Genomic DNA, 17,257 nt, shown 5'->3' on the forward strand with positions numbered 1-17,257 from the left:
AATTAACTTTCCTGTAGATAGATCTAGCTGCTTTTCTTCCTGGTACAGAAGAAAAGATGTGTCCATAGCACCCAGGTATAAGAATTTGTGTATGCTGGAGTATAAGTAACAGAAATAGAGATGTTTATTTCCCTCAAAATAGCCATGGCATGGATTAAGCAGCAGCTCTGATTCAGTGAAGTCCAGCATACTATAAAATAATGAAATTTAAGCTTTGTATGTATTGAAGTTAACACTTGTTCTGCTGTCCCTAAAGTGTATTACTAGAGCTCTAGCCAATCTCAGTTGGAAAAGCCTAATGCATAAACTCCCTAAGTTTGTAGTCATTTTACCTAAAAAGAGACATCTGAATTACTCCAATGCTAAGCCAGTTCATTTTGTGGGGGTCTTGCATAAGGGATTAATTTGTCTCTGTTTTTCCTATTTTGATGTAGAAAGTTCCTCTGGTCACAATTTTTCATCACATTTGAATTCAAATTCAGGCATCCAAGTTCCCATTCTGACAAATCGTGCAGCATGCCGATCATTTGGATGCAGGCTCCCTTTGATTCCATCCTCACAGAGTCTCAGAGTGTCGCAGTGAGTGCATTCACCACTACAGGCAACTTAGTTCTTGTATTTGAGATGTGATTTGATTACTGCAGGCAAAAGCAGTCCCTGTAACTGTATGCGCAGAGCAGCTGCAGAAGTGTCACGCACCAGCTCCCTACAGTCCTGTCAGCAAGGACCTGGCATTGCTCTTCCTATTCCTGGCTCAGCACAAACCCACAGATCCCCTGCTCTGTGCACCTACAGCACCCAGCTCCTCCTGGGGATCACGGGTGACACAAGTCACAGCACTCCTCTGTGCGTGGGGACTGACAGTTTGTCTCCCAGCTCCGATTTAAATGCAGAAAAATTGCCGTGTTTGCACCTTTATGAATAATATTAGGTTTTGTGTGTGAATAAAGAGGAAGGCAATAATGAGTCACTGAAATTAATTGTTTCCTTTTTCTGTCTGGGATTATATTTCCATCCTTTTATACCTTACTTCAAACAATATTACTGCTTGAATTAGTGATACTAGCTAAAGTACAGGATTAAAATACTGTATATTTAGTGTGAAGTGTTTGAGTTCATAATAATAACTTGGCTTGTACATTTTGCAGTATGTGAAGAAACTCCTGGGTTTAGGGTGTGGGGTTTTTTTAGCAAATACTTTAAATAATTTCATACTTATCTTCTTAATTACTTTCCCCATCCCCATTTGGTATCTAGTTCTGCAGTTTTTTCCTTGTTCAACATTTTCATGTAGAGTTTATTTTCAATTTTCATTCAGATGAACAAAAATGTCAGCTCCTTTTGACAGGCCTGTGGTTTGAGATTTCCTATGAATAAGCCACTAAGAGAACTTTTATATATATATAGCTATATATTTCCTAACTTTGTCCTGTTTTTAGCCATATTGTACTGTAGCTTTTATCCCAGCATTTGAAGTGTATTGCACACATAAAGGAAGCCTACCCAGAAATCTGAAGACAAGGAAATAACACCAAGGGATCACTTTATCCAGAAACTAAGTAAATAATAATAATTCTAATCATCTACACAAGTGTTATATATCTTAGAAAAAGAAGCAAAGATCTAATGTAAAACAGATTGATAACAACATCTATTTCAGTTTCTTGATGCTTTACATATAGGGCATCAATACTGACTAAGCTGAAACAGGAGAAAAAGTGGATGTCAGTCTTAAAGATTAAAGACATGTATGATGACTGACCTATAGGAAGAGGTATGAGAAGCTGATTTATGTGGCTGGCAGCCAAGGAGCTGGCAAAGTTTCATGGATTTAGAAAGAAGAATAATCTCACACAGATCAAATATCTGGATCTCACCATTTTTATATACTTTATGATTTTTCAACACCAAGTAGAAGGAAAGGCTTATAACATAATTCTTTGTTCAATCTGATTTACTCATTAAAATATCAGCAGGCTAACTCCTCTGAGATACCTCTGGATACAAAGCAGATCATATATTAGATTGTGTATGGTTTATGGCTTTTTATGTTGTAGTCCTGGAAAGAGAAGTGATGTAATGCTCTGGGGTGGTGCTGCCCCTTGCAACCTGTTGCACCTTGCAACTCAGCTGATCCTTCGCTAAAATACATCACTACTGCATCGAGGTGGGCAGGGGCATCCTCTTCTGTAAAAGCTTGTCAGTATCTTTTGTGGGAAGAGCCATAAAACCTAGGAATTATGCAGGTGTTTCCAGTCCTGGAACTCGTCAGGTTTTCTCAGCCTTAAATGATTTAAGAAACCAGGACCAGTGACCATATCTAGTTTGTGGCTGTAACTACAGTCTGAATACTTGGGTCATGTAAATCCTGATTCTGGGTATTGGCTGATTTGCAGACTTGGTATTGTGGCTAGAGAGATATATGTGGATCAAATGCCAATTAGCCCACAGGACTAATGTCCCAGCTACTTGCTTAAACATATGGAATGTTTGAAAAAGAACAAATCACCCCAAATATTTCATGTGTCCTTCCCCACCCCCCCGAATTTAGTCATGTTTTGCTGAGCCATGCACAGCTCTTGCTGTAGTTTTTGGTAAGAGCTGACAGAGGTAACGGCAGCTGTAAAAACACTGCAGCAATGAGCTTAGCTTGTTCCAGGCTGATGAGAGGGCAAACTCCTCAAAGACCCATGAGAACACTCTGGTTTCTAAGGTGTACAAAATTCAGTGTTTTCACGTCTTTATTCCTAGTGTTGCCATTGCTAACTCATTTATGATAAAATTTGTTATAATCCCATTATGTTAAATTGATGTGAGGCTTATTGGATGTAGTAAAAACTGTACTGAATAAGCAAGTAGAAAATTTTAGACCCCAAAGATTTATTTCACTGAAAAATACATATTCCCCAGCAATTAAAATATAAAACTAACAATGTGATGTGCTGAAAATATAATGGCAATGAGCAGCACATACATTTTCTAAAGTGCAAGAGTAGGCAGGACATATGAAAGTGTTCAGCAAAAAGTTTGGATAAACGAAACTCATCTTAAAGTCTTTTCAAATTCATAAACATTATGCATATGAGAAGAGTTAGATTAATGTTCAATATCCCCTCATGAATGTTATCAAGAGAGTTTTAATGGACAGCCCTATAGAGAATCAGTATTATTTCCTTATGTTCTGCTTCTATTAATTCTTCAGCCATGAAATTTGAGGGGCTGTTTTATTCTCTTCCTATAGCAAGTCAGTTTTCCTTTTTTTTTTGCCAGAAGAAAGTCCATCACTGATTTTGTAGCCTCCTCTTGTGTCATATTCAAGCCTGTGTTAAGGATCATCTCATGTGTGATTCAGATTGGTTTGTTCTGTGCTAATAAACCTTGAGAATTTGGAGTGCATTTTAGAGGAGCTCAAGATAAGCTTGAAGCTGATGTCTAAACTTGCTTTCCCCAGAAGCATGTCAGCAGTACACACAGAACAGCTCCAAAGCCAGTGTTTGTGTCCTGCCTTACAGCAGAGGCTGAGCTAGGATAGATGGAAATCTGCAGAGGGATCCTAAAACACTCCTTTCTAAATCTTTTAAGGCTAATGTCTCCTTTTCCTTTTGTATCCTGACAATATTGAAATTAATGATCTTCTGATTTAAATTTCACATAGAGTCAAGCTGGGAAGACGTACCTGACTCCAAGTTTCTTCTAAATGCAAAGTTGCTGCAGCTTTTGTTGTGAGCTAATCTTTGTGTGACTCATATGGCAACGCTCAGCAGGCCTGGGCTCCTGAAGATGTTCCTTTGAGGTCAGCAATTGTCTCAAGCAAATATTTGCCACTTCATAAATCTCTGTTTGTATAGGCTGGATTCTATAGCCTCTCTTTTGGGCAGTACAAGATTATACAACAACCATCATGCATCACCAGGGGAGGAACAAATTCTTTTGGAAAAGGAGAGTAGATATTCAGACTGAAACAAAATGCTTTTTGTAGCCAAACTAAGTTTTAGATCAGTCAGATTGTCACTTGAAATAGATAGAAATTTCAGGTCCAACATTTTAATGACTAAAGTAACATGTTGTGGAAGTTGATGTATGCAACCAGTGTACATTTGAAAAGTGAAGGAGAAATTAGAAATATTTCACTGGATGTATGATTCCAGTTCTTGGGGAAGAGTATTTATTTATTTACATTTTTTATGCAAGAATATCTAGAATTATGACCATATTTCAAAAGTTGTTGTAATGAAGTGTATCAGATTTGTTCAGAAGTCATTGTTGAGTTAAAATTCCCATTATCCACTTGTATCTCTTAAATATATACATATATATATATATATCACTAGGCATTTTGGATGTGGAGAATTTGATCTATGATTAATACAAAAGAATATGGAAAAGAACTGGCCATTTTTATTGGATTCTGTCCGGTGTGACAATACTTTTTGGCTCACAAGAGAAAGTAATCATTCAATTTTTATATAACACATAGCCAGATTTAAATTTAAAAATAATCAACATAGCACTTTATTTTGAGTTGGAATTTCGAGCAGATGATGATTGTTAGGGGCTTTTGGAAACTGAATGGGCTGACATAGTATAAAATATGCCACATCTAGCTAGTTCCTGTTGATTATTTTAGAAGTGGACTCCATTCTGTAATGCCTCCTGATTGCTTTTCACTGCTGTGCTGTCTATAAAGAAACCCTGTGGCATCACTGGGCAGCTGAATGTCTCTATGTAGTTTATTTAAAGTGTTCTTCACTTTTCTGGAACAACTTTGTATTGACTTAGACTGATGCTGCCTAAACTTAACCACAGTGGTCAAATTAGGATTGAAAGTGAATGCCATAATAATGGTATGTTCTTATATAAATAACATTTTGTATCATTATCTGTATCTATTTTGAGCATTTAGGACAGCAAGTGGCGATCTGAGTGTTCACAGGGGTAAGGATTGAGCCTCAGCTATAACAAATTCCAGCACTACCAAATTTAATTGAACTACTTCAGGTCATATTAGCTAAAGAATGATTTCTTGCAGCAGTACATGAAAAATAACTTGATTTCCTTCACATAGTTAGAAGCTGAGAATTGCAAGACTTGATGTCTTATAGCAAGGCATGTTTTTTACATCACTACATGCTACAGGCATTTTTAAATTCCATAAGTTGAGGAGAGGATGAAGCTTCAGAGAGCATACCAGATTCTAAATAACGGAGGTGAAAAACAGGATAAAGGGAAAGAATGGTGCAAGGAGTTGAAATTTCTTTCATTTTGTCACTGCTTGACTGCAGTTTAGGGATAACCATTGCTCTGGACAGCTCCCATCCCATCTCATTATTGTCCCTATCAAACAACACCAACTCCTTGCTATTTTCTGTTTAAGGGAGTGGAACAGAATGGCAAAAGCTTTTCCCAATTGATATCTGCTGCTGTGTTCATAGGGCATTTTCTTTAAAGCCACAGGATGCCACAGTTAATCTGTGAAAGTGGTGCTATTTACACTGAGCCTAGTCAGCCCTCACAGCCTGATTATGGTGCCAGCTAGGATCAGATTTAGATTCAGCATTCAAGAGACAAAGAAAGCACTGGGGTAGAGACAGGAGAGATGCTATAGGATGATGGTAATGGGAAAAGTAAAATATTTTAGCCTGTTACCCTCAGTCTCCCTGGCTGTCCAGTCACAGTGTGCCTTTCCAGGAGAGGTGGCAAGTGAGAGATAAATGTATGTGGTTTTAAGCAAACTTCATAACTTTCAGCTGAACATTATTTATAGATATTAATTAGTTCTCTTTGTTATGTTGTTATGGACCTGTGTCCATGACATGTTTTTCATTAGATTGATTAATAGCAAATTTTAAAATTATTTAAAAACTAACTGCTCTGCAAGAATCTGTAGAGAGCAGAAGGGTGAGAGTAGTGCACTGCTTTTGTGCTAGACAAAAACTGCACATTAACTGTGGCCATTTTTCCAGGGGACTTCTTTTCCTTTGAAAAGTTTTGCTGAGCTTAATATTGCTATTGAGAAAGGTGATACTTTAGACTTTGTATTTCAGCTGTTGACAAAGTGTGTTTAGCTGTAAACTAAACTGAGGAAACTCCCTGTAAACCCTATGTCTCAGACCTTACTCTTGCAAACAGCTCCTCATGGGTCTTACCTCACCAAATTCAGCCCTTTATACATATAAGCGTGTTGATTTTCTTTCTTGCTTTAAATCAATGGGCTAGAAAGATGACTGCCTTCAGGACACTGATGGGTTTCTGCATGGGAGCAGTAAAACATGTAATGGACCAGCGTTCTTTCCAAGTGCCCAACCAGCTGTATTGGGACTTTTATCCTGCTCACAAAGTTTACCTTACAGGCCCAGGTTTCAACAGTCACAGATTTCCCAAAAAGTAGCTGTATTGTTTATTTCCTTTTAGCTGGACCCTTACATTTCTTAAAGAGGTTTTTTAGATTTATCTTGGAATTTCAAATTAATGTTATAAAGGGTTTTTGTTGGGACAGAAAGGGAGCATAATGCAAAAGCCTCTAACCTTTATGGAAGTTTTCAGCTGGTTTCAATGAGCTTTGAGTTGAATTTTCAAGGGATGTTTTAGACAATTAGCTTACTTAATTACATACCACATTTATAAAACTGATAATAATTTTTTCTGTCACACTAAAAACTCCATGGTCTTTGGCATCACAATCCCGAAATTTTTGGTACCCAGTAATGGAGCTGAAATAGTTGCCCCATTTCATTTTACCTTCATTCCCATTTATTTTACCTTCATTTTTGTTGTTCTTAAAGACCAAAATTGCATATAAAACCCAATACACCCAAGTGGTGAGACACAGGAGTGGGACTAAGCAGGATCAGCTGCTGATCATGTCTCCACCACCAGTAACTAAACTCACAGAAAACTTTCATGTCTTCACCTGGCTGATTCCTCTGTGTCTTATTTATACTTCATTTTAACTGTTGCAGTCTGATATTCTCCTAAATTGTTTTCCAAAGGAATTCCATAGAGACATGACTTTAACCAGAGCAGGGAAAGAGTTCACAGGTGGGTTCACTGTCCCTTCCTCACTACATCTTCCAACAGAGCTATCATCAGCATTTTGATCACAGGATTGATTACATCAGCATTTTGATTACAAGATTGATTACATCAGCATTTTGATTACAGGATTTTCTGCCTTTCAGGTAAGTATTTATAGCACTTTAAACTTATGTGGTATTAACAATACTGCATCTATTTAAAATAAGTGCATAATTTAGTATTTTCCTGCTTGGGAGAAAAAAGATTTTTCCATGCTGATTGAAAGAATTCTAGAAAAGAGATGAATGCAATAGCAGATTCCAGTGTTGACTTACCTACTGCTCTAGTGATGCTTGCCTACTTGATCCATGAAATCAGGATCTGAGCCAAATTTTGTCAATGTTTTACAGTGTAGATTTTCACAGTTTGTAAATGGTAGAAATCTGTTGCTCCAAAACTTCTAACTTGTTTTTATGCTGTCAAAGATCAGAAAGAAACTAAAAACTAAAAAGCCAAAAACTAACTGAAAAGCCAAAACCTGAAATTTTCACCAAACTGGAAAATGTGTGGAGGTTCACTTGTCACAGTGTAGAGCACTGAGTCAGATATTTACAGCAGAAAATACTCCTTTCCTGGTTAGAATTGCAAAGCTTTTAAAGTAAGATTCCTCAACATAATTATGGTGACACCTGTGAATGTCTTCCAATTTTTAGCTGCAAAATCATTTGGTCTCTGGAAATAAACAGTACAATCTTCACTTTAGGTTTCAGAAATTACTGCCTTCCCAGTAAAGGATTCTTCAACTGGCAGAATAAATTTCTTTTATATTTAGGCTTTCTCTACACACCAATTTTGTTGACACCAGTGGATTCTGTAACAAGACTTAGGTACAGTGGAGAAATATCCTAAACAGTGAGAACAGCTTTTCAGTAATTAAGCTTGCATATAGAGCAGTGAAGAATTTGCATGGGTACAGATGTTATAGAAGATTAAATATAAAGTCCCTGTTACCTGCAGGAATGAAATCCATCTTGTCAGCTAGTTTGAAGATTCATGAGAAGGAATTTCCTGTCGTGGCCAATTTCATCCCTCCTTCCTCCACCCCCATTACGTCTTTGCTGTGCCTCCCTCTCCAGCTCTATCTGAATATATTTTCACTACGGCACATTTAGTTATCAATCAACAGGAATCTCAGCTGCTGTTGTGCTTAGGGGACAAACTGTTCTTTCTTCATACTAACAAGGAATACCTGAAATAGCCAGACACACAGCACTGATTGATGCAGCCACAGTTTATACACCTAGATTCAGACAGTCTGAAACTGCCAGAATTAATGGGTTATTATTAGAAAAATATTTCTGTTAGACTTATAATTTAAAACCATTTAAATGCCTCAGGCATAATCACTGAAGTTAAAGTTTTAGCTAGTAAAGTGCTTGATGGTATGAATTAAACACATCTGCCTGTCTCAGGTGCATTTGCTCTTTGTGTTTTTGCTGTTTAAATTCTTTTTTGTATTTATCTGATATGATATCTGGGATTATCAAGATTGATGCACATCTTTTTATAGATTAAGATATGTCCCCATATTAACAGTTTATTTGGGGGAACTTGGAAGAAAGATGATGAGACCTCAAAAGTTTAGGATATTTAGTGTTTCTGCATGAAGAGAAAACGACCAAACATTTCCACTTGACAGCCTTGAGCTGTGTGGATTTCTCAGCTTGTGGGTGCCACTGCTCAGGGAAAACACCAAGAGGATCCTAAAGGAATCCTACATTTGCTCTAGTGTTGACAAAAACAACAACTGCTGCTTCTCCTGGATTTGCTCCATGACATATACCAGAATTAAGGGCTCCAAAGAACCTGTTGGCAGTGAAGGGAAAGCACCAAGTGAGGTGTGACAGGAGTAAGATACTACACAAACAGGGTCTACTGGGACAAGCAGCTCAGTTTTGCCACACACATGCTGTTTGCCTCTGCCTGCGACTCTTAACCTCATGGTGAGCCTTTCTAGTCTGTACAGGGGAGTTTAGGTTTGTCACTGGCTTTCATCACAAAAATAAAGCATGATTTAAAAGCTACAGCAGCACAAAATGCAGAATATTGAGCTATGGGAAGCCTGCCCAAAGGCTGCATTAGCCTGAGTGCTCAGAAATAGGGCATGGGCTGCCCAGGAGGGGAAATCAGAAAACTTGAGGGACTAAAAGAGGTTTGTGATTCCAACTGAGATTCGAGGCTGTGTGTTGTCAAAGCAACAGTCTGCACTCAGAAAAAGCTGTCAAATGTTCAGAGTTCCAGGAGACCTGAGCAAGGACTGTCCCTTCCATTGTGCTGAGCTGTGGATGGCTGCAGCTTTGCATCTGTGTTAATGCAGTACTCTGAGTTTGTGTTACTGTGCAAAATTGTCAAAGAAAATTATCACTGCATTTAAGGAAGCTTTTAACTGATGGAGTTCTATTAACCAAAAGAACTTTTCTGGGAATACAGAATACTTCGAAATATTTATGAAGGCTGATGGAAATGTTTATTTATCACCTGATGGATATACTATTATCATCCCTATTCTGTTGTAGCCTTGTCAATCAGAACATCTGCATGAATCATGTAAAACTTGGGAACTGATAAACTAAAATGGTGCTTTATGCTGATCAGCAGATTTGTTTCATAAAAAGTTTATGCTTTAAAACCCCCTGGTTCTGTTACTTTAGCAGTCCTCTATTAAAAGAGAATGATTTTCATGGTCCATTATCCTATTCTCTCTGTCTTCAGTTAAAAAAAAAAAGAAAAAAAGAAAAATAGAAAAATAGAAAGGTCTCTGCACTGTTGTATTTTACTTTTGAACTGTGCTATTCATCAGCTTTCAATGAGAGAGAAAGAACTCAGGGTTGATCCAGGGGGGAATCAGAGCCCCCATGCAACCACGAGATCCTGTGGGGCTGCACCCAGGGCTGGCTGTGTGCTGGGGGACACAACGTGAGCCTTCCAAATCAGTGACAAAACCAGATTATTTTCCAGCTCTGGCAAAGGGCATCTTTTTCTTTCCCTGTTTTTCCTCCTGGTAGCTGAGCTCAGTGTGTTGGTGTGCAGTGCACAACAATCCCCACCCTGGTGGCTGTGCCAGGTCACTGTCCCCTGCTCTGTCAGAGCCCTGAGTCAGCCTGAGAGCAAAGGGGGGTGTTCAGCACATCCCTGCTCTCTTTCTGCAAAAACTGCTTCTGAAAAGATCTCTATAAATCAGGCATTGGTAGGAAAAACACAGTATTGATTTCATGGGTTATCTGAGGCAAAATCTTGTTTTGAGTTCTCTTGATAATTTAAGGTATCCTTTATAACAAAGACTTTCAGATACCCCTCAGAAAATAGTTTCAGAAGCTTTTTTAAAAAGCTAATTCTGATAAAAGTCTTTTATATTTATCAAGTCTTGGTGAACCTCAATACATGTGCTTTATTTAAAAGAAGCATAACTTTTTTCTCTATTTATTTACATTTCATTTGTTTTGGAAGTAAATTCCTACTATAGTCAGTGACAATATGCAAGTGTTTGTGGTGTGTTTTTTTTTAAATCTGGCTCTGAATAGTTTATATACTTTTTATATAAATTAGAGCTAAATTAATTGCATGTTTACACTAGGAACACTAGGACTGTTTGCACTCTCAAAGCACTAGGAAGTTCATGCAAGGACATATTTCTTATTTTTATTTAACATCCCAAATTTTGTTGACTCAGAGTCTTAAGGTTAATCGGCATATTTATAAATATAACCACATCAATCTATATTGTGGCTCTCAGTAAGTGCAGGAGAGGAGTTGTTTGCACAGGAAGTTAAGACAAATTAACGAAAGATATGATTTTAAAGTATATTAGTTAAAGTGCATTAAAGCTTGGTGTGAATGTTCTCATTCAGAAATAAAGTGACTGTAGTTCATTTTACCTTAATGCACTTTAAATTCACACCTTTCAGCTAATTTACCTTAACTTCCTGTGTGGACAAGCCTTAAGATTGTTCCCATTAAATAACTCTGCTGAGCTTTATTTTCTACTTCTTAAATCCAAACATGTAAAATAGTCTTACATTTTAAAGGGACTATATTTTAAAAAGAGAATTTGTTGTGAGTCTTCCAGTCATTAAATTTGCTTGTAAGTGGTAAATGTTAGGATGAACTATATTTTGTAATTTTTATTTTTCACTTCAGGTACTATATTACTGAGAGATAGGGTGTATTTATCAAGCAAAAACCACAAGACACTATGGGCAGCACACAAAACTATGACAAATTATATTCAATGAGTCTGGATTTTTTTTCTTGGGAACCTATTGGAGCAGAATAAAGAGAGTTTGAACTATTTTTCCCCAGGATTTCTGAACTTTTTGCTCTGGAGACAAGATGCTGCACATGAGCAGATCAAGCCACTTGCACATACAGAGTGACTTTGGTGCTGTGAGGATGTGAAACTTGGAGTGAGATCTGCACACAGAGCTCTGCCCATGACCACTGCTCCCTGACATGGCAGTGCACAGATATTTTCTGTTTAAAAAAGATACTTCCTTTCTGTGTTCTTTAGCAGTAATTTTGGTAGAGGTATTCCACCTTAAACAGATATTTGATGATTATTTACTGCACTATCTTTGTGTACTTTAGAGTGCTTATAGAAACTACTCATCATATTACTCAGAATAGATTTTTCATTAGTTTTGGTTTAGCTTTGTATCCTTTTGTTCTCATGTTTTTTATCAGATAATAAACTGCTTCTGCAGTTCCCTGTAAGTTGTTGTCCCAATCACTGCACAAGGCTGGGTGACGGAAATGGAACCAAAAACAAGGATGTGAATTAGTGGTTGGACCTACAAGGAGAGTTGGTTCCAATCCAGCAGCATACCTGAGCTTCCACTTCATTTACAAGTATTTAGGTGGTCTCATTTTCAGTGGAATACAGAGACTTTTGAGGTGCTAAAGAAAATCATGTGCTTAATGGTTCCCAGGGTTAGGGCCAGAATGCTGAAGGCATTTTAGGGTTTAACACATTGCATTTGACTCTGCTGATGACATGAACTGTAACTAGGGAGTTTTGACCAGAGTTGGCACGTGGCTGAAAAGAGACTGTGTGGCAGCTGATAGCTAAGTGTGTGTGGAATAAAAACTGTCATTCTGGTCTTCAGATAATGGTGACAAAGCTCCAGTTCTGCCATTTGTCTTACACAAAGACATTACAATTGTTCACTTTGTTCGGGAGCTGTGATACAATCCTTAGAGCAGTCTTTATTAACTTTGAGCATAACTTCTGTTCCCTCTTTGCATGGTTGATAAAAGTTACAAATGTTTGAGAAAATGAAACTATCAAGTACCAGTAATTCCTGATGGCCTTTTCCATAAAAATCAACCCCATGTGAAATAGAAGAACAATAGATGAAATTGTGATTTTAAAAAATGGCTAAACAATAGTAGGTAGATATAATAGTGAGGTACATTGCCAAAGACCAACTGTTTCACACACTTCAATAAGTAAGATAAAATATATTAAGTGGTGCACAAAAATCCATTAGTATCTGATATGTAGTAGATTTACAGACTATAAAGGAAAGAAAGTCTTTAGCATCATTAATGGTTCACATATTTGTAAGACTCTTTTGCCACTGGCAGTTAGGATTATAATTAAATTTTCTGTGAGTCTGACAGTAACTGGTTTTTATTTTTTAAAAAGTCTTTGTCTCCTCTTAAGAAAATTAGTTTGCTTTAGAAATTATACTTTCATGCAAATTGTTGTCAGATAATAAACACAGCCTAAGTGTCAGCCAAAATACACCAAGGCTATGGCTCTCATATTTGGACTCTGTATTCCTTCACTGTCCACTAAGGCAAATTAATTACCCTGTGTTTCTTTTGCAAGTCAGCAGGAGGTAAATTGGTATAGGAGAAATGAAAGGGCAGAGTCGAAAAGAACATTGCCAATCAATTTGTTAAGTTTTAATTTCTCTTTACTGCATTGTTTTGCAACATCAAAGCCTGAAAATTAAATGCCTGTCATTGCTCTGAGCATTGTCCTGGTGTTTCTGGCACAGAAACTGCTAGCAGTGAGAGAAAATGTCAGATGGCTTCTTGAACGGCAGCTAAAGGGCATCAAGAGGACTTAAAAATCTGTTCTCTTTAAGTTCTAAAAAAATATTCATTATATTTAGACCTATTGAATAACATGATTTTTTTTCCCTGCAAATTCTGTTATCTTAGTCTTTCCATGTAGGAGGGATTGCATCTCATTTCATGAAGATAATGTGTCTTTGGTCAGTCTAAGTCGTATTCCATTATATTCAATGGCCTTTAAGTCAGGTTTATATATATAAAAAAGTTGAGTGTTTTAGATTGTGTACCTTGCTCCTACTCTTTACACCTGGGTTTACATTAAAAGATGAGGCAGAAGCACAGTGTGTGTATATAAAGCAGAGAGACACTAGGGTTGGAAGAAGTTGAATTAGCAAAGCCTATAATTTTTTAAACTTTATTTTATATTTATATTTAGGGGCAAGTCTGGGGAGTTGACAGCAGTCAAGTGGGTTGGTTCACTCACTGAAGGGGTTAAAAATGTGACTGATCTGAACCTTCAACACAAGTGCAAATTGAAAATGTAAATCTGATCTCACAAGTCTGGACATGACTGTCGGCTACTCTTAGCCATTGTTCTGTATTGATTTTTATGCTCTTATTTTTATTTAATGAACAGGTTATTTTTCTCTTCCTCTGTAATTCTGACTTCATTCAATAGAATCTCAATCTGTAACTCCCCTTTAACTTTCAAAAAAATCTCTTTCAAAACAAGTTCAGAAAGCAGTTTCCTGTGAATTTTTATGAGGATGTTATGAAAATTAGGGTTGCATTTTTGACCCCATTTAATCTCCAAGCATCTGGCTTGCACTGTTCTCTTTGGTGATGTTTCTTTCCCCCAATATGACTTTGATAAATACTTTTGGTAGGCTGCTTACCCTTTGCAATTCAAAGCATTAGAGTTATTTACTACACTCCTGCAAACTTTCCTATTGTTTCCACTGTCCTTTGTATCAAACAAGTTGGAGACCAGCACCAACTTTGCAGGAGATTGATTATGTGGCTGTTGATGGCTGCTTCTTTGGTAGTTTTGAATTTCAGTGGAGAGTAAGAAGAACTGTGCAAGTACTATAAAATTATATCTTTCTTGCTTTTATTTTCCCTTTGCACATGATGCTTTTATTAAGATGATATACTATTTTTATTTGCCATGAAATCTTAGTTCTACAAAACTAATTTAGTTCAGATGGAAATACTTGACATATGAATTTTTAAGAACTTTGATGTCCTACAGGATGAAATTCTTTTCATGCACCTTTAGTCGATGAGCTGTATTTTTACCATCAGTAATATTTCATTTTTTTTTTGTAGTGTAGTAGTACCCCACTGTGAGAAGATACCCATTTTAGTAGGCACTAAGCCAGCATTGATTAACAGAATTGTTGCCCAGAAGAATTTGCAGTCTGAAAATGAACACAGAGAGGAGAGGAAAGGAAGGAGTTCTTATCCTCCTATTACAGAGAAAAAACTTGAATCACATAAAGACTTTCCACTGCTGTTGGAAATCAATTGATTCAAAGTCCACAATCACTTTCTGTATAAGTAACAGGAGCTACACCTGAGTTAGATATACATGTCCAAACAAACATACTGGAAAAAAATCAGCATAATATAAACTACCCCCAAATACGTAGGTTTACAAAAGGTAAATCAGGATGTGACCATCTGCTGGTGGAAAAGACTCTTCCAGGGGGAGTATTGGAAGCAAAAATACAAATTATATTCATGGATATGAATAGTTCAGTGCCCTGATGATCAGAGAAAATTAAGAGGCTTCTCAGGTCATTGTGTTCATCCTTAGAAATTGATGGTAGAGCCTTCAATGTTTGTGGACCCAGACTCATCATTATGTGGTGGTTTTGTTTTTTCTGCAGCAGGGTTATAAATACATAGTTTATAATGCTTTGGTTTACTGGGAAATACCCCTTGGAAGCACAGAAAATGTGACATGTGCAGTGTTTGCCTACAACAAAACCTCTCATTAACCTGCAGATGTTGGTCTTTGTATCTCTCCTCTCTGGATATCCCTCACACCAGGAGATAACCTGATGAAAATAAAATACTGAAGTTTTTCCAGGTACTTGTATAAAAAACCCCTTTGATTGAATACTCTTAGAAGACAGAGATAAAACTCATTGAAACTAAGCACTCGAAATGAGAGGAATATTTGGGAACCTTGTAATGTATCTGGTTATGTCTGCTAAAAAACCAATGCTTGAAAACCAAAAATATTTAATCTTTGTTTTTTCTCCACCACTTCTAGCAGCCAAACCGATATAAGCCAACTCATTCTGTGTAAAACAACACAAAATTCCAAATGGCATCATTTCATCAAGCTATCCAAATGAATCCTGTGTTTTTGAGAAAATCAACTGTCTCATAATTTGTGTGTTCTCTTGGCACAGATTATGGCATTTGAAGATCTGTGTAAAATCTCTGAAGTTAATTTTCCCTAAAATCACCTCACTTAAGCCCTATCTCTGTACTTAACTTACAGATCAGTGTCTTTCTAGCTCGGCAGGGAACTGCTTTTACATTATCTCACTGGATAACAGACAATCCCCAGTAATTAATGCCAGATCCTCAACTCTGATGCTTTCATGGAAACCATTCGGCCAATGCCAGTTTACATCATTTGAAGATCTGACCCAGCAGGTATAAAAATGAAAATGGCAGGGCAAAAAAATATGAGCAATTTGATATCAATAAAAATGTGCATGAGGTCAGGGAGGACAGACCCTTTTCAAGTTTTCCTTTGACTTTTTATCCTAAAGAAGAACATTTTCTTTTTTCCAGTCATTGAGCAAGATAATGCACAGCAAATGATAAATTAAAAAAAAATAAAAATAATCTGTTGCAATAAAACCTGGGCAGAGCCCCAAGTATTTGTTCCCAAAGTATTTATTTTTCCCCAGCTGTATTTATGTGTGAATTCAATGCTGTTTGTAAAACAAGTATTAAAAAACTGTAACATTTTGATTATGTGTGTTTCCAAAAAAAAGTTTCTCCTCTTTCAAAATTCAAAGTTTGACCTTTCTGAAATTTCATTATCACAACTGACAAGGTCCAATTGTTTTTTATTCTGTAATGTTTTCAGAGAAAGAAATTTCAATTCAGAAGTTGAGATCAAATTTCTAACAAAGAAAGTCACTCAATTTCCCAGAAAAGAAGCTGTAATAGAACAGAGAGCGGAGCACAAGTTATTGTTGCATTTTGAGTAGCAAATATATTTTGGCTTGTATTGAAATTATTGTTGCTATAACTTATGCCCAGAAAAGAGATATGAATAATTATTTATAAAGCAGAAATTGAGACAGTGACAAATACAGAACTAACTCAAAGAGGGGATATTTTCTTTTTATTTCACTGTTTGTTGAACTCATAGAAAACCTCAAAGAAAAAAAAATTTAAAAAAAAAAAGAAAAAGGAAAAGAAAATGGGAAGTTACAACTGGGGACAGCAGCACAAAGGCAGGGGCAGAGAGCAGGCTGAGCTTGGGCTGAATAGTGAGGAGGACACGGTGAGACCCAGGGTGCTCTGCTAAAACATGGGCACGTACCCCAGCGGGGAAACTGAGGCAGGAGTGCTGGGAGGTGGAGCTGATCCCTGCAGGGCAGTGAAACACTGCCAGCCCTCCTGAGCCTGTGTGTGCCTCCCCCTCCTGCTCTGCTTTGCTTTCTGCTCTGCTTTGTCAGAGATGTTCTTCAGCCTCTGACGGAGGGGGAATGGCCAGGATAACCCTGGCTGGTGGGAGCTGCACAGGGAATCTGGGAACAGAGGCTAAAACTTCTTCTCCTTCACAGTAGATCCTGCAGAGGAGCAGTTCCCTGTCTGGAATGGTTTGGGTGAATGCTGGGGCCTAGCCTCGTTATAAGGAATGGAATATATGGAATCAAATGAAATTCTATATGGGACAAGAAATGGGGTGGTCTTTATAGCAGGGTGGTCTTAAACTGAGGTTTAATGTATGTACAATATACAAACATTTTTGACAGACCATTAACACCTATAATCTTGTAAATATTTGCAATTTTCTAGATCATAAATATAGCTGCATAAGCAGTTCTTTCAGGACATCATTTATACTCCATTAAAGGTTAATTTACAAGTTAGTACCTTATAGAAAGAAGATATGTGTACTTTT

At 37.2% G+C, this 17,257-nt stretch overlaps 1 protein-coding gene across 3 annotated transcripts in view; it reads left to right on the forward strand.

Moving 5' to 3' along the window:
• Positions 1-17,257, forward strand: part of ANKFN1 (ankyrin repeat and fibronectin type III domain containing 1) — a 125,257-nt gene that overhangs the window by 23,534 nt on the left and 84,466 nt on the right. The window lies entirely within an intron of this gene.

Source organism: Cyanistes caeruleus, chromosome 19 (genome assembly GCF_971803275.1).
Source record: "Cyanistes caeruleus chromosome 19, bCyaCae1.hap1.1, whole genome shotgun sequence".
NCBI lineage: Eukaryota > Metazoa > Chordata > Aves > Passeriformes > Paridae > Cyanistes > Cyanistes caeruleus.